The following is a 24,540-nucleotide window of genomic DNA, read 5'->3' on the forward strand; positions in this document are numbered from 1 at the left end:
GTGGGCTTGGCGCGGACGCAGGGGTGGAGGCGGGCTGCGGAGGCGTGGACGAGGAAGAGGAACGCCTGGAACCCGATACCAAGTTGTCAAGGACCTCGGTGCCCAAGACAGCCGGACCTCGACTACGTAGTTCGTAGTCTTGGTTGATAGGAGCGCTAGGGTTTTTGCCTAACTGCTCAATGGCCCAGGAGAAGAGATTAGGAGTAGAGGAAGAGGTAGGAAATAATGATTTATTGCTTGCCGTCAAAAGGTGCAGATTACACGATATATAAAGGCCTCATGGGCTGCTAACAAACTGTAACAAACTACTCCTGGACTCTAGGAACCAATGTATACGGATCAGGACTCCTTGCCCCGATCACGCCTCGCCGGCTGTGGCCGTCGGCTGCTGCTCCTGGGCGCGTGGCCCGCGCCTGTACGCAGCGCCCCACATGACAGCTGAAGATGATTCGGTTCACTGCAGCAACGGAACAGAACATAACAAGTCATAAAGGATGCACAAGGCAAGGAATTTCTGAAATAGACTAAGGTCTAAATGTACTCACCATTGTGCACCATGGAGTTCAAGAATTATATAATCCTGGCTTTGTTACAGAAGTGCCTGGAACAGATTGCATTCATTGAACAATACCGTTACTTTCATCTGAAGGAGCATTTTGGCCTGGTCGGATATTCATGGCAGTGTTTCACGATTGATTGGATAGTCTAAGCTGAAGATGTTTCAGTTCACTGCAACAAAGCAAGAGTACAGAACAAGTCATAAAGGATGTCACACAAGGCGAGAATTTCAAAGATAAACTAAAATCTAAATGTACTCACCATTGTGCGCATGCAGTTCAAGAACCATATAATCCTGGCTTTGATACAAAAGCGCTTGGAACAGATTGCATTCACCGGACAGTACCATTACTTTTATGGCCATTGCAGTGGCAGAAGACAACCTGAACTAACCACAACTTCTGCATATACTATTGCTTCCAAGGAGGCTGATCTACAAAATAAATCATTGTGTAATTTTAATAGATTTTACTCATGTCCAGTCTAACACATACCTCGTAATTTGCAAATAACACATACCTTATTAATTCAGGTCCAGTCTAACACGCTGCAGGGTGCATACTTCATTAATCCAGCACAAAGGAGTCTGCTACTATTTTCCCTGTTTTACTCTTCTTTCTTTTGGTTCGCTTGTTTCCTCTTTTCCTTTCTTTTCTTTTCTTTTACAAGAACCTAATACTCCCTTGTTAGTTTCCTAATTTTGAACACAACTATCAGGCAACAGGTCCTATTTCTGAGTAAGAAAGTTTGGAACTCGAAATCGAACAATGCCGCTACCTTTTTTTTCTTGAAAGAACGTCATACAGTGACACAACTACCCATTTTAAAGATACCACAAAACAATATGTGTTAACTTTGAATGTTTGGATTTTTTAGGTAAAAAACTTCTTTTTTTTTCTTTCCTTTTCTTTTTTCCCTTTTATTTTTTATTTTTTCCTTTGTCCTTTTTTCTCTTTTTTTTCCTTTTTTCTTTTTTGCTTTCTTTTTTCTTTTCTTTTTTTTCTTCTTTTTTCTTTTTTTTGCCAGAAGAATGAAGAGATTTCTACAAGGCTATGAGAAAGCCCAAGTCCAGGACAGATCCCTGCAAAGTAGATTTAAATGAGGTAAGAAACACTTTAGATTTTGTTGTTATAAGGAAATCACAACCAAAGCAATATGACTTGGGTGTGACCTGTGGGTTATGAAGAAACAAGGTAAATATCATGGATTAGTTTTATGAGGTATAAAGTGTGGACTTGCATATACATACCATATCTGCACAGGGAGGTGATACCACCCAAGGACATGAAGCACACACTATGTGTGAATGCAAGGGCAGAAGAATTTGCGACTCCATGCAGAGGCCTGCAAAGTAGGCTGAAAACGACATGGTTCAGATTAAGTGAGGCTATATATGCATCTATGATGCAGGGGATAGGCGTAATAGGCGCACATGCTTCCTCCCCCACCACCCGAGCCGGATTAGTCCCTTAGATGCTGCTGCTGCGGTTGACCCGCGTTCGTTTTTTCTTTTCAGGGCTTGTTGAGCTGTGCCCTCAGCAGAACCTATTTGTACTCTATGCTGTGCGACTTTGTGTGTGTGTGTGGGGGTGAACCTTGTTGTACCGTTTGGCTGTGGTGGTTTGCTTTATTTATAAAGCGGGGCGAAAGCCTTTTTCGGTAATAAAAGTTTTCATTATCTAAAAAAACTTGAAATTGGTGGGAAGGGTTGGATACAAATGAGCAAGCATTTGAACTTTAGTATTCAGTCATGGTCCATGACAACTCAAAACACATGAAAGGCGAACAACATGCAGAACTGCTACGTACAGATTAAATTTATAAAGCAGGTGACTATGCATACACTAACCAGTTTATGTACATGGAGGCATTTACAGATGGATTGCCAACTTCGTGAAAGACATAACAAGGCAAGGCTAGAAGAATGTGCGCATCCAAGAAGGGCTCTGCACATAGAGAATATTAACCTGTGTGGGTTGGTCAGATGAAAATGACAATATTGTGGTGATGCAAACATAAAGAGAATTTCTCTGGTGCTTACGAACTTAATTTATTAGTAAACACAATAGAAATATTTGGGTAGGAACCGATCAGAAGTTCTAACAAGGAACTTGTTTGTTACCATTGATTGAAATTCAGCATCTCTTATTATTGGAATTGTTCCTTTTAACCGGCTGCACTGCCTTTTTTAGCTCCTTGCTGCTGTCACCACAGACATGTAATGCTTGTGGTGAACTTAGGAGGTGGTCCTTGGGTATAACAGTAGGAGATCCCAAATTATTGCAGACAACTTCGGAGCCATCCTTGAGAGAGATGAGATCATGGAAAATCAATGGAAAGTGGTAGGAGTTGGGGATGGACACAAGCAAGGAAGTATTTGTTCAATTTCGGTAGTAACTAGAACAACTCAAAACACAAGAAGGGTAAACTTCTGACGTAACCAAATTAACGACACACGGGCCACACGGCACAACAAACTACGGGTTAAATTTGTAAACAGTGCATGAATTGAAGTATGGGAGTAATGGACGATAATTCATAGACTAACCAGTTTAGCAATGGATGGGTGCTATAATGGGAGATCTTCAAAATGCATGGGCAGCAACTCCAGGAACTGTGCTTGGACACAAAGAACTGGGTCTACAAGGCTAAGCTAGAAGAATGTACAAATCCAAGCACTACACATAAAGATTAGAACAAGCGGGTTATTCAGATGGCACAACAGTGACTGCGGTGGATCAAACAAAAAGATAATTACGGAAAGTAATGTAAACTTGTGGGTGGGAACTGGGAATGTGTACAAACAAGGAATTGGATGCTACCTTGGATTAGTTGTAGCCTTCGATAATCGGAATGGTTCCTTTTAACTTGCGGCACTTCCTTTTTAGCTCCTCGCTGATGTCAATAAAAACTTCTAATTTCCATAGTGAACTTGTCAGGCCGTCTTGGGCAGAGATTTGACGAACGTACAATGCTTGATCACTAATTCTTGCAGAGGGTTCAGGAGGATGTCCTTGGGCAGCAACTGGACATTCTCTGATCTGTAATCTCTTGAGCTTGGTTAGCCCCTCGGGGAGGCGCTGCAGCTTCCCGTAGTCCCGGAACTCATAGCCAGTTAATATTTCTCCCTTTTCATGCAGATACCACACAAAAACCACATAATGGATTTACTTCTTTCCCTTGCAAATTTCCATTTCCCTTTCCTTTTGTGGGAGCTACTACTGCCATGTTGATTTCCAAATATGCAACACAACTATCAGACAAACAACCCTACACAATTGATATTACTACTTTTGCTGTGAAAGAACATACAACAACTACACAAACACCTCTCATAATGTAACAAGACTACCACACGTGCGAACACTGAAAAGATGGAGAGCTTTACTCTCTCTTTTTAAAATCTTTTTCCTTTCTTTTCCTTTTTTTCTTTTTTCTTTTTTCTTTTTCCTTTTTTTTCTCTTTTCTCCTTTTATTTTTTTTCTTTTTCTGTAGAAGGAGAGAGCTCTCCAAGGCTATAAGAATGTACAACTCCAAGACAGATTCCTGCGAAGTAGATTGAAAGATAACATATAATACAAAGTAACATGTAATACAAAGTAAACCAAAATGACTCGACGTGTGTGGTCACCATGGATTATTTTCCAAAGGGTAAAGTGACGTTCTTACATATACATACCATAGTTACATAGGAGATGCCAACCAAGGGCATGGCGTCCAAAATTGCGCATGCAGAAAGTTCTTCAAAGGTCGAAGAATTTTTAGAGCTCCATAGCAGAGGCCTGCATGGTAGATTGAAACACATATTGCTCAGATTATGCGGTAAGCGAAACTAATAAAATGAAAATGTTTGACGTGTGTGGGATCAGGAAAATGCGATGGAAAGTGGTGTGAGTTGGGGATGGATGCAAACAAGAAAGCATTTGTTCAATTTCAGCAGTAAGTAGATCAACTCAAAACATATGAAACAGAAACTTTCTGAGGTAACCAAAATAAAATAACGAGACGCATTACAACAAATGACGGTTTAAATTTGTAAAAAGTGCTCAAGAAGTGGTGTACGGGAGTAGGGAGTGATTATTCATGTAGTATATACTAACCATAACCATTATAATAATGGACGGGTGCAATAATAATCTGAAACCTTCATGCTTGCAAGGGCAGAAACTCCATGAACTTTGCTTGATACAGAGAGAACTGGATCTACAAGGCTAGGGTAGAAGAATGTACACATCCAAGAAGAGCCCTGCACATTCAGATAAGTAAAACAAGTGGGTTATTCAGATGGCACGACAGTAACTGCGGTGAAGCAAACAAAAAGACAACTACTCTGATGCCTAATTACGAGATTAATTATGGAAAGTAACGTAAATTTGATGGTGGGAAAGTGTGGAATGAGTACAGGCCATCAATTGTCATTGTCTGTTACCTTGGATTAGTAGTCGTTGTTGTCGTAGTCTATGATTATTGGAATGGTTCCTTTTAACTTGCGGCACTGCCTTTTAAGCTCCTTGCTGATGCCATAAGGAACCTCTAATTTTTGTAGTGAACTTGGAAGGCCGTCCTTGGGCAGAGATTTGATGGCAGGACAGTCTCTGATCTCTAATTCTTGCAGAGAACTTGGTAGTCTGTCCTTGGGCAGCAATTGAATGGCTGGACACCCCCAGATGCGTAATATCTTGAGGCTGGCAAGCTTGGTTAGCCCTGCAGGGAGGCGCTGCAGCTTCTCACAGCCCAAAAACTCGAGTTCCTGGAGGGAACTGAGGAGGGCAAGGGCCTCCTCTTGCTCCTCTGTGAAGCGCTCAACCTCTTTGTTCTCCCAAAAGATTAATTTGGTGAGGGAGGAAGAGAGGAGTTCGCAGATGGGCGCGGTAAGGACTCCCACCAAATCATCTGTCCAGAGACGCTCGAGTTTGGATGAAGAGGAAGGAATCTCTTGGTCATGCGGTTGTGAGGGCTCAGAACCAGTGAAGAATTTGGGGGTTTCAGTGATTTGTAATTGTGTGAGTCGGCCCTGGGCGACGAGAGGCCACAAGCCGTCGCCTCTTAGATCCCCACAGTTATGCACAGTTAAATCGGTGAGAGAGAGGAGATTTGAGAGGGGAACCAGCGTCTCCATGCCCTCCGCGCCAAAGAGAAGGAGTTTTTGCAGGGAGGTCGGGAAGGGGAAACAAGATGAGGCGGAGGACGAATAGGACGAGAGGAACCTGGGGCAATCATATATCTCCAACGAGCGGAGGGAGCAGAGACTTTGGAGGGGACAAAGACTCTGGAGCCCTCCTCCGTGTTTGCTGTCCTTGCCAAGTGAATCGGAGAGTAACCGCAGCTCTCTGCAACCAATGATGGTCAACTCCTCTAGTTGCCGAGGCAGGAGCAGCAGACCTCCTCCTCCTGCTGCTGCATCTTCTACCTCCTCCCCTCTTGTCTGATGGTGCCTTTCTTGTGCATATTCAATTCCAATTTCATTACATGGAGATGATGGTGTCGTCATCTCTGTCTGAAGCACCTCCACGCCAAGCTCTGTTATCTTCTCACAACTTCTCACTCCCAACTTAGTGAGCTTCGAAAAATGAGATAATAGTTGTGTCAGTTCCTTCCCATCAGCACCACACTCCTTGATCCCAATATGTTCAACTGGAAGCGGGCATTCAGTATTATAGCCTTCACCTTCAAACAGCAGCAACGAGTTGCTCATACCGGTTATCACGAGGAACTTGAGAGATTTTAGCTTTTGGAGGTGAATCAGTGGCAGGGGAGGGCAGTTCTTCACCCACAGCCCTTTCAGACCAGCTAGATTATGGAAAGCCAGCCCATTCCACAGCACGCCATGCTGACCATCTTTTCCCTCAATTTCCAAACTCAATTCCGATCCGTAGTTCTTTGGGTAAACTAGCTCCTCAAATACTGATCCTGCTTGCCTTATCTCAGCAGAGCACAGAGCTTGAGTCCAAGGGATTGGAGGCAATGACGCCAATTTGGGGCAGCATATAATCTTGAGCTCCCGTAGTTTAGGAAACCAAGACATATTCTCATCGTGCTTTGCTCGATGGCTAGTAGGGTGTGAAAATGGCAATTCCACGAGTTCAGGACAATCTATAATGATGACCACCTCTAGAACAGAGAACAAATGACAAGGTTCGTTTCCAGCCCATTTTTGTAGTTTTGGTATGTTGACTATTTCTAGCCTTTTCAGAATATGGAAACTTTGGCTTGAGACATGACTCTGCCACCCTTCACCAGCAACGAACCCCAACTTCCCTAGAGGGGGAAGTGTGCTCCAAGATACGTCACATAGGGAAAGAGATTCTAAATTTTCAACACAGAGGTACCTGCCCAACCATGATGGGCAATTAGCACCTCCATGTCCTCTAATGCATAGGTCTTGCAGATTACTGTGTGGTACGAGACTTTCAATGACATGTTCTTCTTGTTCTGCATTCTTGTTAGGTCCATCAATACACCATTCTAGTATTAAATTGACAAGTGGTTTTTGTGTATCAGTTTTAGTTCATTTGCCTCGTCTTTTTTCTGCACCTTTTCGAGATTATAAATGCCAAGTGATCCTCCAAGCTCTGTCAGTTCTCCTAGTTGACTTAGTTCAAAACCTTGGTTTCTTTTCCCACTTCAAATCTCCTCAGTTCCTCTAGGAATTTAAGTTTCCCAACCTCGCATATGCTAGAGTGAAGCTTAAGACTATGTTCCGGCACACCAAAATGACGCAATTTTACAAGGTTGCTCATTTCACTTGTTGAACCAAAGCTGCCGCCCCAACTTTCTAGATCAATTACCTCTAAGTGATAGGATCTAAACAATGCACTAGGTAAGCACATGTCCTTATTACGAACTGATTTGATCCTTAGGTAGCAAAGATGGACAAGTTCTGAAAAGTCCAGCAACACAGCATCCACAGAATATGATGCACCAGACAGAAAAATAGTGCGTAAGGCTCTAGCTTCCCTAAATAAACCCCTAAAAGTTTTGGCAAAGTTTCCATGGTATTCACCAAACAACACTAAAGTGCGTAAGTTCTGAACTTTCAATCTTTTACCTGGTGCACTCAAATAACTGTTGTATTCTTTAAAAGTGATTATATCTTTGACATCAGTATTTTCTACAATGATGGACAAGTGACGTACAGATGCAGGAATTTGTATGGACCTCACATTAGAACTATATATGCAAAGGCATTCATATGATGAAACCTTCACTGCCAAGTCATGCAGTAGGTCATGAATAACATAACGAGGACCATTTTCTTTCTCATTCTTTCTAAAGAATCCATGATTTACCAAGTCATCTAAATAGCACAGTGCAACATCTTCTGTTCTTTTGGCCTGATCATGTGACCTTATAATGCCTAGTCCTATCCAGAAGTGAGTCAACTCTTTGCTACCAAATTCATAATCTTCTGGAAACAATGCACAATAGGAAAAACATTGTTGTAGATGAAAAGGGAGATAATCATAGCTAAGCTTTAGGGCAGGCATAATGTCAATGTCGTTGGTCTGTAATTCCCATTCTCTACTTTCTGCAACTCTTGTCCAGTGGTCCAAGGTAAGCTGGTTTCTTAGTAACCTACCAACTGTTTTTGCTGCAAGAGGGAAACCCTTCAATTTTGTTACTATTCTATTCCCAACATCACGTAATTCAGGATGGTCTTCCCATGGTCGTTGGTCACCAAATACACATACTTCGAAGAAAGACATAGTATCCTCATGACTTAAACGTTCCACGTTGATTGAAGAATTAGTTGTGGTGACCATACTTGCTACCTTTGGAATTCGTGTAGTGACTATAACCACATTACCCTTTTCTCCATCGTTATGTTTCAATGGAGCTAATAGTTTTTTCCACTCATCCTCATGATATGTCCACACATCATCTAAAACAAGCAACAACCGCTTAGATTTTAATGTTTGTTCAATTAACTCTTGGTTGCTAGCATTATCCTTTTCACCGTTCACTTTAGGGATCTTGTTCACAATCTCTTGTATCAACCTATCTGCATTAAAATCAAGAGAGACACATATCCAAACTGAAACTTGGAAAGAACTCTCGAGTTCTCTAAATATGTGTTGTGTGAGTGTTGTCTTCCCAATACCACCCGGACCAACAAGTGGAACCACAGTAAGTTCATTTGTACAATACTTACCATGTGTAATATCATCCACGATGCTCTTTTTCTGGCCATCCCTCCCAAATAACTCAGGCTCGACAATGTTTGGGGTGGTTTGGGGTCTGTTCATAGTAGTGTCTTGGTTGGGGTACGATTAGAACCCAATAGCTCTAGATTGAGGATGGTGGAGACCTTTCCACATAGTGCTTTCAGCTGCTCCACTATTTCTATCATCTTTTGGGACATCCCCACCCTATCAAATTCCATTTTTGGAGTTTGCACTACATGATTTCTCTGTACTGCCTTGGACTTCCAGGAGCCACAAAGGATTTGCCGTCCACTCGCTGCCATGTTGGACGATTCCAACATGGCATCACCATCGTGGACGGACGGGAAAGAGTAGCATGTCAAGTTCTTACCGATAATGTGGGCAGCGCTGCGAGCACGAGAAGCGACCTTGGAAATGCATCCACCGTTGTTGGTTGGTGACGCTGGTGGGGAGCTGATTTGATGCCTGCCACGAGTGGGAATGCTACATAGGCATCCTTGTTTGCCACCTTCTGCTTCATCGTCAGGATCGCCATGGCTAGCGCTCGCACCACGCGAACATAAGGACGAAAGCCTGAGTTTGTGAGCAGTGTCCCTGGCGGTGTGCCGAGCATTGAGGAGGAGGCCATCAATGCAGCCCTGTGCATCCAAGTCGGCGGCGGCGTGGTAGGTGCCGTCGAATGCATCCTGGATGCGGAAGTAGTCGAGCTCGTCGAGCACGTCGTCCGCCCCGTACGCGAGCTCCCGGAGCTTGTGTAGAAGCTCCTTGAGCGCGGGGCTGCGGAATTCCCTGCCCTGCGCGTTGTCGAGCATCCCCTGCGCATAGAGGAGCTCCATCTTGAGGGCGTCGATGTTGTGGCCAAGCCCATCGCTGGCCGCCCATGACTCCAGCAGGCCGTCTGTGACCGGGGCCAGCGCCTTGCCCAACACCCAGAGCGCAGCGTCCACGGCGAAGTCCATCGCAACGCTAGCTGGAACCATTTCGAGATGCAGATGTTAGTTGTTGTTGCGAAAGTTTGGGGACAAGCTTGAAAAGGTATGTACATACTACTTACGAATGTGAATCCGGCGTGGCTCCCTGCAGCGAAGACGACGATGATTGAGTTGCGACGGAATTCGATCGGAGTTCCTTTTCTCTACATTGTTTTGCTGGAGGGGGTTGAGTGGAGAGGGTATATGTAGGCGCGTGCAGGGAAGAGGTCGTGGGAGGAGACGCTGGGATCAACCATTAGGTGTTCGTGGAGTATTCCTTTCCTTCGATTGATTCTACTAGCAGCTGCTGGTGGAGTTTTCCTTTATTTGATTCTTATTCTTTTCTTTTCTAGAAACAGGCACCGCTGTGACAAGTTGAAGAAGACGCAAGGCATCTCAAATTCTCAAGCAACGGCAAGCACAAGCACCAAACCCACACTTGTTTCATAGGCATCGCATCGTCTACTCTCTTTCATGTTTACTTGCGGGCCATTCCTTTTTGAACTCCTCGCTGTTTTAACGACCACCAAAGTTTAATTCTGGTAGTCAAGTTGGGCAACGACCGGATGGCTGTCCCAGCCAGTCCTTGGATTACTCAACCTCAGACGCCATTGTAATTTGCAATAACGAACAGAGGAACAGACCAATCCTTACCTGCAAGGCTACGAGGCCAGCTGTATTCCCGACCCGCAGGAGCATTCCGTCGAACACCTCCCAGACAGCATTTCGAGGGCACCGACGCACTGGAAAGCGAGGCGGAGGACTGGTAGAGCGGCTAGCCGACGCGCTGGAAAGCGAGGCGGAGCCGGTGGCGAGCAGGGAAGTTTGGGCTGAGCGGGAGGCCAGCGGTGGGTGGGGGAGAGGGACGACGACGCGGACGCCGGTCGCGAGCGAGGAGGTCGAGCCGAGAGCCCGACACGGCAGCGTGAAAAGGCGATACACGCGAGGCTGGGAAATACTCCTATATATTCCCAGTCTATTTTTTATCTCATTTTTGCGGTTTTTCTAGGGCATAATATGTTGTTGATAAAACAGTTTTATTTTAAAGTCTGTCACGTGATTTAAAGCTGTAAATAAAATAGAACAATACTAACGTCCAAACGTTAGGCTCCTAACCAACTGATCCGAACGACCGAACTTTTCTCCCACTATAACGACTAGTTGGGTGCTCGTGCGTTGCCACGGGACAACAAACTGAAACATAGAGAACAAACTTTGACATCGGGATAGTGACACTAGTAGAAAAATGGTCATCTGTCCCGGTTGGTAAGGGCCTTTTGTCCCGGTTGTTGAACCGGGACTAAAGGGTCGTTACTAATGCCCTAGCCCTTTAGTCCCGGTTCTTACACGAACCGGGACAAATGGGCCTCCACGTGGCCGGTGCGGCGAGCCCAGGCAGGAGGGCCTTTGGTCCCAGTTAGTCCCGGTTGGTGGCATTAACCGGGACCAATAGGCATCCACACGTCAGCATTTCAGGGGCTGGGGTTTTGTTTTTTTAAAGGGGGTTGGGGATTTTGGGGGGTTAATTTAGGTGTTTCATATATTGTGTTAGCTAGCTAATTAATAGAGAGAAGTGTCCTCTTTTATCTCCGTGCTTGGTCGACGCTACGTACTATATGCGTATAGAGAGGACTACACACGCTAGCTAGTAAGCAAATGAAGGAAACAGAAGATCGTCATGAACATATATATGCATACAGAGAGAAGTGATATCGACCACCTCTCCTTCTCCGAGAGATTGGTCGAACAACAAGTTCTCGTATATCTATCCGACACTACCGGTTACATATATACAATAATTATCTCTTACAATATAATCTCCTAATTATATATGTACACAGGGTCCACATAGTATTCTCCGTTTTTAGCCATCACGTGGTCAAGGAAGAATGCCGCCAATTCCTCTTGAATTGCTCGCATACGATTTGGTGGTAGGAGTTCATCCTGCATCTGAAAGATCTAATTTGAAGAAGGGTTCAATACATATATATATGAATAAATGAAACTCAACACAAATGATGGTAATAAAATAAAATTGTGAATATTATTGCTTACGCACTTCATATTGTTCGTCAGAGTAGCCCCGCTCACAGGTCGTGTAGCGGATGGACTCGCAAACGTAGTATCCACAGTAATTATTCCCGGCTTCCTGCCACAACCACTTTACAAGAAATAGAGGCCAATCAAACTGATAAGCAAGCATGCTAAATGGTATTGATGAAACTAGCGCTTGAATCACTAGGAGATGCGCGGAACATGCTACTATAGTACTTACTTTCGGGTGTCTAAATTGCAGCTTCTTCGGCAGTCCCGGAGCTTTTTTGGTGAATTTTCTCCAAACTCTGTCACACAAAGAAAACAATTACTTGATATCAGGAAATGAACAAAGTTGCTGATATGGTGGATAATGATCGATTTAACTTACTTCTCGAGCATTTGAGTCATGTCCGCATAGTCCTGGGGATCTTTTCGTCTCGAGTCTAAGACGGTTACTAGTCCCTGCTCAAGCTTAATCTCTAGGAGAATATAGTGTAAGCTGCGCACGCATGCATAAGTCATCAATTACATTACTATAACCTGGACTAATAAGGGAAACCGAATATGCACAAGACAGTAACACTCACTTGAAGTTGTAAGGAAAGAGTATTATATCTTTATTTTCATTTATTACCAACGATCGTAGCAAGTTGGCCTCGGTATTTTCAGCATGATATTTAACCTCAGTTGCATCTATGAGATTTGTGTTAATGAATCCAATATTACCGATTTTTCTTTTCTTCAATTCGGCGATCTTCAATCTGCATAATATAATGAGGATAATTATAAATACATGCAATGAAAGAGCTGAGCTATATAGAGAGACTTAATGACATAAGTAGTACTACTTACAGACAGTAGCAAGTGATCGTTGATTTATCGAGGGCCTTTTGATTGAAAAACTGAAAGAACTCCTCAAATGGAACATTCAACATTTCAATTCCAACGAGGTCATGCTCCTCTTTAACTCTCAGTGTCAAAGTATTCCTCCCCCCAGACTCTCTACAGGTTTTCATGTACCAATCATGTAATCTTCGCATCATCATTGTTAGAGATCTTTCATCTTTGACGAGAGGCTTCCCGTAATGGTATTTGTGTTCGTCCACCTCCAAGAAATCATAATGTACATCATCGGGCAGGTAATCTCCAAGATTGCTATAACCGGGCACCATCCTCGGATCATTAGCGACGATGTCACTAGACACCTTGAGCGGGGGGCATGATTGGTTCGCTTGTTCGCCGAGCTGGGCAATTTTTTTCCCAGCTCGTCGTTCTTTTAACCTTTGATCACTACAGTACTTCCCGACCGCTCCGCTTCGACAAATGTCTTTGCAATAATGCGCTCATAGTTGCCTTTCGGCGGAGACTTTGGTGGTTTTGTCAGGGCAGCCAGAGTGCGCTTCGCTTTCACCGGATCTACCTTCTCCTCCGGAGGTTGATGTTTCTTTGCTTTCACCCCTTCAAAGAAGTTCGTCACTTCGGCTCGCACGATCTTCGTGGTTTCCTCCTCGGTCCTCTCGTATGGTAACTTCTCTGGAGTCTTCAGAGAAGGACCGAATCTGTATTGCCTCCCGCCTCTGGATGTACTGCTAGACGCCGGCAGAGCAGACGGAGCGGCTGCGGCTGTCTTCTTTCCTTGCTTACGAGGCGGAGGAGAAGGACTACGACGCGCCGGAGCAGCCTGAGCGGCGGCGGGTCTCTTCCGCCCTTGCTGACGAGGCGGAGAAGGAGGAGGCTGGCTGCTCGGGCGTGCCGGCGCAGGCGGAGAAGGAGGCGGAGTGCCGCCACACGCCGGAGAAGGAGGCTGAGTGCCCTGATCACTCGCCGGAGGAGGAGGCGGAGTGCCGCCACGCGCCGGAGAAGGAGGCTGAGTGCCCTGATCACTCGCCGGAGGAGGAGGCGGAGTGCCCTTACTCGCCAGAGGAGGAGGAGGCGGAGGCGTCCAGTTCGGAAGGTTGATGAGCTCCTTCCGCCATAGGCATGGAGTCTTCAGAGCAGAACCCAGCCGAGTCTCCCCTTCACCGGTAGGGTGGTCAAGCTGGAGGTCCTCAAATCCCTCGTTATTTCGTCCACCGTCACCCTAGCATATCCTTCTGGAATCGGACGACAGTGAAAAGTTGCGCCGGGTTCAGGAGGTCGAACAGAGCCGATAGCCGCCTTGACTTTGAAGTTCTGCCATTGCGTCATAAGGTGGCAATGTTGAGACTCCGTGATAGCATCCATGGGGTAGCTAGCAGGAGCCGTCAAGACATGTTCCGGCTGAAGCAGCTCGGTGGAAGCCATGCTGCTTCTCCGCTGAGATGGCGGGGTAGCTTCGGGGGTAGTTTCGGCAGGTCGCTTGCTGCGAGCTACGTCTCGTTCCTCTAGTGCTTGAACCCTTTCATGCAGCTTCTGAATTTGGATCTGCTCCACTTTTTTCCTCCTCTCCTGGCATTTGTAACCGCCTGCGTCCGGAAAACCAGCCTTCCACGGAACGGAGCCTGGCGTGCCTCGTGTCCGTCCAGGGTGCTCAGGATTCCCGAGGGCCATTGTGAGCTCGTCGTTCTCTTTGTCTGGAACGAACGTCCCTTGCTGCGCTGCATCGATATAGTGTTGAATCCTCTTGACTGGTATTCTCAAAAGCTCGTCCGTCCAAACGCACTTCCCTGATACAGGGTCCAAGGTTCCGCCAGCCCCGAAGAACCAAGTCCGGCAACGGTCTGGCCAGTTCATTGTCTCTGGTTCGATCCCTTTATCAAGCAGATCATTCTCAGCCTTGGCCCACTTAGGCCGGGCTTTGAGGTAGCCACCTGACCCCGTGCGATGGTGAAGCTTCTTCTTCGCAACATTTTTCTTGTTTGTCGCTGACAACTTCTTACTCTTTTCCGATGTCTTGTGGGCCACAAATGCGGGCCAGTGATCTCTGATCTTCTCATATTTGCCGATGAATTCTGGTGTCTCTTCTTTGTCGACAAACGTTTTCAGCTCATTCTTCCACCTCCTGAATAGGTCTGCCATCTTCCTAAGAGCATGAGACTTGATTAATTGCTCTTTAAATGGCTTCTCCGGATCCTCCTCTGGCGGTAGGGTGAAATTTGCCTTCAGCTCAGTCCAAAGATCATCTTTCTGCATATCATTGACATAAGACACCTCAGGGTCTTCCTTCTTAGGCTTATACCATTGGTGGATGCTGATCGGGATCTTGTCCCTAACAAGAACCCCGCACTGAGCAGCAAATGCTTCCTTTGTCCGGATGGGTTCAATCGGTTGGCCGTCGCGCGCGATTGCTGTGATCTCAAACCTTTCATCCGAGCGCAACTTTCTCTTCGGGCCTCGTCTCTTTACCGAAGTTGTGCTCGATCCGGAGGGCTAGAAAAAAGAAGAAAGACGAGAGTTAATTAATATGTGTACATACCAAAACAATGAATGCATCAATTAGCTAGTCAGCACAGGCTTAACTAATATATTTACCTGACCGGACTCTGTTCGGTCACCGGAGCCGTCACCACGGGCTCCTTCTTGCACCAGCATTGGGTCACCGGAGCCATCATAATCATGTCTTTCCTCCTCCACTTTTCGATCATCGTAGCTTGCTTCTTCACCCTGTTCTTCCAGACCATCATTGTCGTTAAGATACGACAAGACATCACCTCCGGCTAAGATTATGTCCCCCAACTCCTCTTCTGCTTCCTCGTCTCGTCCGTGCTCCATTGTTTCTGCAAATATTACAACATGGCAATTATTACACAAACATGACAGCAGGTGGATATATTAGTGCAAACGTAGACCTAGCTTATTTCGGGTTTGGGGTGGCCTCGGCAACGCTTCAAGGGTAGGGGCGCGGCGGGAGGGGGTAGGAGACCGACATCGTTTTTTCTAGGGTTTGGGTGTCCTCGAGAGTTTTGGTCGAGCGAGAGGGCCCGGGGGTGCTCCCGTGGTATAAGTTATCACGGTCGAAGTTATCCGGGAGGGGGTTATATCGACAACGACGACATACATACATGGGAAAATAATGTTATCGCGGAGGGGGTAGGTCGAACCCACCCCCCTCGTGTTGAAGTTATCGGGACACGGGGTATATCGACAACGACATATCCGATAAAAAATAAGAAGACGAAGAAGAAATAAAAAGAGGAGAAGAAGATATTAATAGAGGAGAAGATTGAAGAAAAAAAAGAAGAAGAAAAAAAGGAGAAGAAGAAAGGAATAGAGGAGAAGAAGAAAAAATAGAATATTCTATTTTCTCTTCTTCTCCTCTTCTTTTTCTTCTTTTTTCTTCTTCTTATTTATTTCTCATCTTCTTCCTCTCCTCTTCTTCTCCTTTCTTCTTCTTCTTATTTTCCTTTTTCCTCTCATTCTTTTTCTTCTTCTTCCTTTCCTAGCTAGATATATAATTTTTTTCTAAAAATGTAACTTTTGCATATATAAAACTTTTTCTTCTTCCTTCTTCTTCCTTCTATTCCTTCTTCCTAAATATATAAAAAAATTCTAAAAATGAAACTAACCTAAAATGTACTAAATCAGAGAACATATATAGATAAAACTTTTCTAAAAATCTAACTTTTGCATATATGTATTTTTAAAACATCTTTACAATTGGAAAAATACATACATACATACAAAAAACATGTAAAAAATACATACATACATATATGAACATACATCAAAAAAATACATATATCTAAAAAATACATACATACATATATGAAAATCTAAAAACATGTAAAAAAATAGCACGGCAGTGGGGCCGGCAGAGGCGTGGTGCTCACAGAGGGAGGAGCGCGCGGCGGGCGGCGGCGGGGCAAGCATGGGCGCGGGGAGTGGCGCGGAGACGACGTCGGGGCAGGAGCGGCGCGCGGCGGGGCAGGGGCGGCGCGCGTCGGGGCAGGGACGGCGCGCGGCGATGGCGAGGGCGCGGGCGACGACGACGACGGGCGCGGGCGACGGCGACGGCGGGGCGGGTCGGGGGCGCGGCAGAGGCACGGCGAGGGCGCGCGGCGTGGTCGGGGGGCAGGGGCGACGGCGGCGTGGTCGGGGGCGCGGCAGAGGCACGGCGAGCTCGGGCAGCCTGGCGGCGTCGTCGGAGGGATCGAAGAACTGACGAATTTTTCACAAGTGCTGGCTTATATAGCAAACCCATTGGTACCGGTTGGTGGCACAAACCGGTACCAATGCCACCCTTTAGTCCCGGTTGGTGCCACCAACCGGGACCAAAGGCACCAACCGGGACCAAAGGCCTCTTTTCAGCAGCCCAAAGGGCGGGAAGCGGCGGCCTTTGGTCCCGGTTGGTGGCACCAACCGGGACTAAAGGGCGGGCATTGGTACCGGTTAGTGCCACGAACCGGTACCAATGCACCCCTTTAGTATCGGTTGGTGCCACCAACCAGGACCAAAGGCCTTGTGCTGCTGCGCCCGCGTCGAAAGTTTAGTCCCACCTCGCTAGTTGAGAGGGGCGCGCAGTGGTTTATAAGCCCCACTGTCGCTCCCCTCTCGAGCTCCTCTCCATTGCAGGCTTACGGGCCTAATTGTCACTGCTATGCCTGATGGGCCTACTGGGCCTTCTGCGGGTCTGAATCCTGGCCCATCGATGGGTTTCTAGTCGTATTCAGGCCGTGGTGGCCCAGTAGGTGGCATATTTTTTTATTTTTTGCCTGTTTTTTGTTTTCTTTTTTGCTTTATTTATTTTGTTTTGTTTCTACTTACAACAAAAAACTTACTTATTTTATTTTATTTTGTTTCTAATTACTTATTTATTTTACTTTATGATAATTCTTTTTGCTATTAAAGTTTCTAAAAAAAAAATTTCTTTATGAAAATCCTTTTTGCTTCCAATGATTTTGAACAGAAAATACTTCGATAATTTTAGTTGCATCAGTTTTATATAATTTTAGTTTCAATAATACTAGAGGTTGCTTATAATGTTTTGAACAGAAAATACTTTGATAATTTTAGTTACATAAATTTTATTTATGTTATTAAAGTTTATTTTATTTTGTTTCTACTTATATATTTTATTAAAGTTTATATTATTTTGTTTCCAATTACTTATTTATTTTATTTGTTATTTTTCATGCACCATTTTTCATGCATTTACTGATTATTTTGAGCTATAAGACCCTAAAATTGAAAAGCATTTCAAATGAACTCTGAAAAGGTTGAAAGTTGGCATGGTATCATCATTTTATCCACATAACATGTGCAAGAAAGTTGAGAGGGTTACGGCAAAAACTGGATGCACTTCGTGTACAAAACGGACAATCTCTTTCGAAATATCAGGATTTCATACGGAAACTCGTCTGTTACAAAGGGATTTCATTTTTTAAAACTTATTTGAACTCCTGACTTTTTGTGTGTTCAAAATGCCCTATTCAAAGCCACATCATCAATTTTCAACCCTTTCTGACTTCATTTATTATTTTTCATGCATTTATTGATTATTTTGAGCTATAAGACCCTGAAATTGAAAAGCATTTCAAATGAACTCTGAAAAGGTTGAAAGTTGGCATGGTATCATCATTTCATCCACATAGCATGTGCAAGAAAGTTGAGAAGGTTACGACAAAAACTGGATGCACTTCGTGTACAAAACGGACAATGGTATCATACTCGTCTATTACAAAGTTGGCATGGTATCATCATAATAGTTGCGGGAGAAAGTCTTCACTTTTTCTTCGCTTGTATCATTTGCTTATTGCGCCGTAACCATGGATAATCTTCATCGTTTATCAGGATGCTTGGGTCAGCCTTGACTTTGAAGGGAGGGATTTCATGAAACTTTTCATAATCTTCGGACATGTCTGTCTTGCCCTTCACTCCCACGATGTCCCTTTTTCCTGAAAGAACTATATGGCGCTTTGGCTCATCGTATGATGTATTCGCTTCCTTATCTTTTCTTTTTCTCGGTTTGGTAGACATGTCCTTCACATAGATAACCTGTGCCACATCATTGGCTAGGACGAACGGTTCGTCAGTGTACCCAAGGTTTTTCAGATCCACTGTTGTCATTCCGTACTGTGGGTCTACCTGTACCCCGCCTCCTGACAGATTGACCCATTTGCACTTAAACAAAGGGACCTTAAAATCATGTCCGTAGTCAAGTTCCCATATGTCCACTATGTAACTATAATATGTGTCATTTCCCCTCTCGGTTGCTGCATCAAAGCGGACACCGCTGTTTTGGTTGGTGCTCTTTTGATCTTGGGCGATCGTGTAAAATGTATTCCCATTTATCTCGTATCCTTTGTAAGTCAATACAGTCAAAGATGGTCCCCTGGACAACGAGTACAGCTCATCACAAACAGTGTTGTCACCTCTGAGACGTGTTTCCAACCAACTATTGAAAGTCCTGATGTGTTCACATGTAATCCAGTCGTCGCACTGCTCCGGGTGTTTGGAGCGCAGACTGTTCTTGTGTTCATCGACATACGGGGTCACCAAGGTAGAGTTCTATAGAACTGTGTAGTGTGCTTGAGACCAAGAATGCCCGTCCCTGCATATTATTGAGTCAGCTCCTAGCGTGCCTTTTCCAGTCAGTATCCCCTCATACCGCGATTTAGGGAGACCTATCTTCTTAAGGCCAGGAATGAAGTCAACACAAAACCCAATGACATCCTCTGTTTGATGGCCCATGGAGATGCTTCCTTCTGGCCTAGCGGTTACGGACATATTTCTTTAGGACTCCCATGAACCTCTCAAAGGGGAACATATTGTGTAGAAATACGGGCCCCAGAATGACAATCTCGTCGACTAGATGAACTAGGACGTGCGTCATGATATTGAAGAAGGATGGTGGGAACACCAGCTCGAAACTGACAAGACATTGCGCCACATCACTCCTTAGCCTTGGTATGATTTCTGGATCGATCACCTTCTGAGAGATTGCATTGAGGAATGCACATAGCTTCACAATGGCTAATCGGACGTTTTCCGGTAGAAGCCCCCTCAATGCAACCGGAAGCAGTTGCGTCATAATCACGTGGCAGTCGTGAGACTTTAGGTTCTGGAACTTTTTCTCTGGCATATTTATTATTCCCTTTATATTCGACGAGAAGCCAGTCGGGACCTTCATACTGAGCAGGCATTCAAAGAAGATTTCTTTCTCTTCTTTCGTAAGAGCGTAGCTGGCAGGACCTTCATACTGCTTCGGAGGCATGCCGTCTGTTTCGTGCAAACGTTGCAGGTCCTCCCGTGCCTCAGGTGTATCTTTTGTCTTCCCATACACGCCCAAGAAGCCTAGCAGGTTCACGCAAAGGTTCTTCGTCACGTGCATCACGTCGATTGAAGAGCGGACCTCTAGGTCTTTCCTGTAGGGTAGGTCCCAAAATATAGATTTCTTCTTCCACATGGGTGCGTGTCCCTCAGCGTCATTCGGAACAGCTAGTCAGCCGGGACCCTTTCCAAAGATTACGTGTAAATCATTGAGCATAGCAAGTACGTGATCACCGGTACGCATGGCGGGCTTCTTCCGGTGATCTGCCTCGCCTTTGAAATGCTTGCCTTTCTTTTGACATTGATGGTTGGTCGGAAGAAATCGACGATGGCCCAGGTACACATTCTTCTTGCATTTGTCCAGGTATATACTTTCAGTGTCATCTAAACAGTGCGTGCATGCGTGGTATCCCTTGTTTGTCTGTCCTGTAAGGTTACTGAGAGCGGGCCAATCGTTGATGGTTACAAACAGCAACGCGTGCAGGTTAAATTCCTCCTGTTTGTGCTCATCCCACGTACGTACACCGTTTCCATTCCACGGCTGTAAAAGTTCTTCAACTAATGGCCTTACGTACACATCAATGTCGTTGCCGGGTTGCTTAGGGCCTTGGATGAGAACTCGCATCATAATGAACTTCCGCTTCATGCACATCCAAGGAGGAAGGTTATACATACATAGAGTCACGGGCCAGGTGCTGTGATTGCTGCTTTGCTCCCCGAAAGGATTAATGACATCCGCGCTTAAACCAAACCATACGTTCCTTGGGTCACCTGCAAACTCAGCCCAGTACTTTCACTCGATTTTTCTCCACTGCGACCCGTCAGCGGGTGCTCTCAACTTCCCGTCTTTCTAACGGTCCTCACTGTGGCATCGCATCAACTTGGCATGCTCTTCGTTTCTGAACAGACGTTTCAACCGTGGTATTATAGGAGCATACCACATCACCTTCGCAGGAACCCTCTTCCTGGGGGGCTCGCCGTCAACATCACCAGGGTCATCTCGTCTGATCTTATACCGCAATGCACCACATACCGGGCATGCGTTCAGATCCTTGTACGCACCGCGGTAGAGGATGCAGTCATTAGGGCATGCATGTATCTTCTGCACCTCCAATCCTAGAGGGCATACGACCTTCTTTGCTGCGTATGTACTGTCGGGCAATTCGTTATCCTTTGGAAGCTTCTTCTTCAATATTTTCAGTAGCTTCTCAAATCCTTTGTCAGGCACAACATTCTCTGCCTTCCACTGCAGCAATTCTAGTACGGTACCGAGCTTTGTGTTGCCATCTTCGCAATTGGGGTACAACCCTTTTTTGTGATCCTCTAACATGCGATCGAACTTCAGCTCCTCCTTTTGACTTTTGCATTGCGTCCTTGCATCGACAATGACCCGGCGGAGATCATCATCATCGGGCACATCGTCTGGTTCCTCTTGATCTTCAGCAGCTTCCCCCGTTGCAGCATCACCGTATTCAGGGGGCACATAGTTGTCATCGTCCTCTTCTTCTTCGCCGTCTTCCATCATAACCCCTATTTCTTCGTGCCTCGTCCAAACATTATAGTGTGGCATGAAACCCTTGTAAAGCAGGTGGGTGTGAAGGATTTTCCCGTCAGAGTAAGACTTCGTATTCCCACATTTAGGGCATCGACAACACATAAAACCATTCTGCTTGTTTGCCTCAGCCACTTTGAGAAAAACATGCACGCCCTTAATGTACTCGGAGGTGTGTGTGTCACCGTACATCCATTGCCAGTTCATCTACGTGCATTATATATAATTAAGTGTGTCAAAAACCATTACAGAACATCATGAATAGATAATTAAGTGCCCAAATTAATAGAAGTTCATCATCACATTAAAACCAAAGTACATATATAGTTCTCATCTAACAATATATAGCTCTCCAGAGCATCTAATTAATTAAACCATACATCTAAAGTAAGAATTTTTTTCTTTCAGAAAGAAGATAAGAACAAGAGGCTCACCACGATGGTGCCGACGACGAGATCGGCGCGGGCGATCGACGGCGGTGAAGACGGGAATGGGACGTGACGGGCCGCTAAACCTAGACAAATCTCGAGGAAAATGGAGCTTTGAGGTCGAGCTTCGAGAGGAGAAAGCTTAACTAGTGTGGCTCGGGCATTTCATCGAACACCTCATGTGCATAGGAGGTGAGCTAGAGCACCATAAAGCCCTCCCCTCGCCGGCCAGAGAAAAACAGAGCACTGGAGTGCTCTGCTCACGGGCGAGGGGTATATATAGGCACCTCATTGGTCCCGGTTCGTGGCATGAACCGGGACTAAAGGGCAGCCTGTGGTCCCGGTTCAAGCCACCAACCGGGACCAATGGTGGTGGGCCAGGAGCGAGGCCCATTGGTCCCGGTTCGTCCCACCAACCGGGACCAAAGGGGCCAGACGAACCGGGACCAATGCCCCCACGAGGTCCGGCAGGCCCCTGGCCTCACGAACCGGGACCAGTGCCCCCATGGGTCCCGGTTCTGGACTGAACCGGGACTAATGGGCTGACCCGGCCTGAACCAAAGCCCTCTTTTCTACTAGTGTGATCAATACATCATATAATTTGCATGAGAGTGAAGTCCTTCGTCTTTTATCATTTTTAGCAGAAACTATGAGAGCAACTATGCATCAGTCGCCTATTTTTGTCGGTTGTAAAATTTTGTGATCAGTTTCTTCTTTCTCCTCTTCATCTTCCTCCTTCTGTCCCCACGGCCCATCCTCCAACACTGGTCGCGGGTGGTGTCGATGCCGTGCGCCACCCTACCCGAGTTGCCTTCTCCATTGGTTCACGTTGCCCGACACTGGTCACGACCTGTGTGGATGCCACCCTGCCCAAGCTACCTTCTCAGTTGGTTCACTGTTGCCCCTGATCCACCCTCCGACATTGGTCATGATCGGTGCCGATGTCGCGTGCCATCTTCTCAATAGGTCCATGGTTGCGCCTGACCCTCTTCTAAAATTGCATGGTAATTGTCAACTTCTTCCTTTCATCCCCATGATCCACCTTTTGACACTGGTTGCGTCCGGCGCCAATGTCGGGTGCCGCCCTGCCTGAACCGCCTTCTCCAATGGTCCACTGTTGCCCCCGACCATACCTCTACCCCCTTGTACGGTGTTGGTGAGCACCCACATTGCATGATTGGTAAGGATACAATTTTTTGTTGCCAATTTTTCAAGGAAAAAACTTAACCATTTTGACTTGTGCAAAAATAAATAAATAAGTCGAACGCCAAATGTGACCTCCAAATGCTACACTTCATTTTTTTTTCACTGACGAAGCACTGCTATCCCGTATCGCATGAAAATTGTCAATCATACTTGCAACACTAACATGAACATCTAGAAAAAATATCAGAATTTTTAAATTTTATTTACTATTTATTTTGTTTTACTGTTTATTAGGAAGCATATGCTCCCCGTAGCCAAAATTTCGCGTCCAGATCAAGTGCCAAAAATGTCAGTATCATATTAACCAATTGGTGTTGTTAATCCAAAAAAGGGACATAACTTGTACAGGCAGTCACCTAAGATATGATTATAGGTGGTACTAAAATTTGTTCTTACAAAAACGGTAAACAAACGTTACAAAGAGGTCATCATACATGAAAAATGTTATGTACATTACAACAAATCATCGTATATGAAAAATGTTTAGTGGAAGTGATTGGGCATCACATTATGAGATGCTAAATTTGGAATGACTAACCATGATATGTCGTGAGTGTAGAGAATGATTTGGTGCATCGATAATTGATTGATCGTGCACTAGGCACATATATATAGGTACAGGGGGTGCGACCGGTATCTTGTCTCCTAAGATACACGTACATACAGAGGGAGACAGATACTACAGGTACTGCATACAGAACCCAGACCTACGTACATGTACACATGTTCAACACCCCCCCCCCCCCCCCCCCCCCCCGCAGTCGAAGCGTCGCCGGTGACGCAAAGACTGGACCGAAAACCCTCGAAAGTCAAGGTGGGTAGTCCCTTCGTCATCACATCGGCGAACTGCTGATCGGTGGGCACATGTAGAACACGAACACGACCAAGTGCGACGTGCTCCCGGACGAAGTGGATGTCGAGCTCGATGTGCTTCGTCCGTCGGTGATGGATAGGGTTGGCAGCGAGGTACACCGCGGAGACGTTATCACAGTAGACGAGCGTCGCCTTGGTGACCTCACATAGCAACTCCTGGAGGAGCTGTCGTAGCCAGGAACACTCCGCGACGGCGTTGGCCACGGCCCGATACTCGGCCTCGGCGCTCGATCGTGAGACCGTGGGTTGTCGTTTAGATGACCACGAAATCAGAGAGGGCCCGAGGTAGACGCAGTAGCCGGAAGTGGAGCGTCGAGTGTCGGGACACCCAGCCCAGTCGGCGTCGGAGTAGGCGACAAGGCTGGTGTCTGGCGAGGCCGTCAGGGTGAGACCCATGGCTGTGGTGCCACGTATGTACCGAAGTATACGTTTCACGAGAGCCCAATGAGTGTCACGAGGAGCATGCATGTGAAGGCACACCTGCTGGACAGCATACTGAATGTCCGGATGCGTCAGTGTGAGGTACTGAAGCGCACCGACGATGGAGCGGTAGAAGGGAGCGT

The 24,540-nt window shown here is 45.8% G+C and overlaps 1 pseudogene; it reads right to left on the reverse strand.

The window, feature by feature from the left end:
* Positions 1-216: 216 nt before the first annotated feature.
* Positions 217-10,632, reverse strand: LOC109770693 (uncharacterized; annotated as a pseudogene).
* Positions 10,633-24,540: the final 13,908 nt, after the last annotated feature.

This window comes from Aegilops tauschii, chromosome 1, assembly GCF_002575655.3.
Source record: "Aegilops tauschii subsp. strangulata cultivar AL8/78 chromosome 1, Aet v6.0, whole genome shotgun sequence".
Lineage (NCBI taxonomy): Eukaryota > Viridiplantae > Streptophyta > Magnoliopsida > Poales > Poaceae > Aegilops > Aegilops tauschii.